Here is a 1,975-nt window from a genome sequence, read left to right as displayed (position 1 = left end):
CTTGAAAAAAAAAAAAAACAAAAAAAAGAACCCAAAACTCTTTTATGGGCCCCCACATATCAACTGACAAAAGAAAGGCTAAACCAGGGGGGTGGGAGGTTGGGGTACCAGGTGGTGGGTATTATAGAGGGCACAGATTGCATGGAGCACTGGGTGTGGTGAAAAAATAATGAATACTGTTTTATTGAAAATAAATAAATTAATTTTTTAAAAAAGAATATAAAATAAAATAAAATAAAATAAAAAGAAAGGCTAAACCAGAAGCTAAAAAAGAGTAGTTGTTTATAGAAGGGGGATGGACAGAAATGGGACATGAAGAAGGAGGGAATGGAAACAGGTACTAGAAATGAGGCGACCACAACACTCCCCTGAGTATATGCAAGCCCTTCCACACAGCTGTGACTCTTAGAACCAGGACAATGGTTTACATACTCCCAGAATAAATAAATCATTCAAATCAACCAGGATGAGAAAAGAACCCCATATGGAACACCAACAATAAGGAGCCTAAATGTATTACAAATAAAGAATATGGCCATGGAAGTCGGAATCTGCCAAGGAGTGTGTTAACAACTCACCTGTCGAATCAACTGGCCCTGAAAGTGATGGCGCTGGAGCGTGGGGCCCCTACCCGGCCGTCGCTGGCAGTCGGTGACACCCACGAGATGGATGGGAGCAGGCAGGGGTGGGGGCACGGTGGTTTCCCTTGCGGGGGCCGCCGTGGTTCCCCCCAAGCCCCACCCCAAGGATGCTACGCTGCAAGGAGTAGGAGGGCGGCTACAGTGAGCTTTGAAGCCTAGGGTGCAGACCAGGGCGGAGCTGCCACAGGTGCAGATCTTGGTGTTAGTTGTAAAGATTCAAAGGAGAACTTAGAAGGTGAAGTGGAGAAGGGTTCCTTGTGAACCGCTGTTGAACATGAGTCAGTTGGTCCTGAGAGATGGGTGAGCGCCGTTCCAAAGGGACAGGCGATGGCCTCTATTGCCCTCAGCTGATGGAAAGGGAGTTGGGTTCAGATCCCTGAATCTGGAGTGGCGGAGATGGGGGAAAAAAAAAAAGCATATAACCACCCTGGAGGGGATAGGAGAGGAAACATCTAACATCTAACCTAAATAACTAAAAAATGATATTTTGGACACTATAAGACAGCTATGCTCTTTTCTTCCCCGGCTGCTTGAAGCTCGGCTGCCATCACAAACGACACAGCTACTATCCAGACCAGGAAGTTCATGACCAACCGACCACTTCAGCAGAAACAGATGGTCATTGATGTCCTTTACCCCGGAAAAGCAACAGTACCTAAGACAGAAATTCGGGAAACTAGCCAAAATGTACAAGACCACACCAGATGTCATATTTGGATTTGGATTCGGAACCCATTTTGGTGGTGGCAAGACAACTGACTTTGGCATAACTTAGGATTCCTTGGACTATGCAAAGAAAAATGAACCCAAACATAGACTTGGGAGGCAAGGCCAGTAGGAGAAGAAAAAGATGTCAAGAAAACAGCGAAAGGAACACAAGAACAGAATGAAGAAAGTCAGGGGGACTATAAAAGCCGCTGCTGGTGCTAGCAAAAAGCGAGCTGGAGATTGGACAACAGAAGGAGTAAGGATGCTGCTGTGGCTTTATCTGCGGTGACCGTGCAGAGTTTTCACAAGAGGATTAATAAACCAAGAACGTTAATGTGTCTGGTTGTTTGAAAAAAAAAAAAGCTAACTATGGAAGGACTGTACACAGAGATTGTAATTTCGTCAGTAAATTTGTTCCTTTCTGTGGGTCTCACAGGGGAATGAGTTAGCAATTCTGAAACCGTTTTATGTGCAGACTGGTCTGGGTCCAATTAGGAGACAGAAACCACAGTCATTTGAACAGAGAAAGTTTAATAAAAGAATTATTAAATATAACAAGGGATTGGAGACATGAGTGACTGGCTAGTGAGAAGTAGTGAGAGCTCTGAAGAGTATGGGAAGAGCAT

General features: G+C 44.7%; 1 pseudogene; it reads left to right on the top strand.

Moving 5' to 3' along the window:
* The first annotated feature begins 605 nt into the window (after positions 1 to 605).
* LOC116588858 lies at positions 606 to 1,638 on the top strand (annotated as a pseudogene).
* Positions 1,639 to 1,975: the final 337 nt, after the last annotated feature.

The sequence above is a fragment of the Mustela erminea genome, chromosome 1, assembly GCF_009829155.1.
Source record: "Mustela erminea isolate mMusErm1 chromosome 1, mMusErm1.Pri, whole genome shotgun sequence".
Lineage (NCBI taxonomy): Eukaryota > Metazoa > Chordata > Mammalia > Carnivora > Mustelidae > Mustela > Mustela erminea.
The sequence above is the reverse complement of the archived record's forward strand: the minus strand, read 5'-3'. Positions and strand labels throughout refer to the sequence as shown.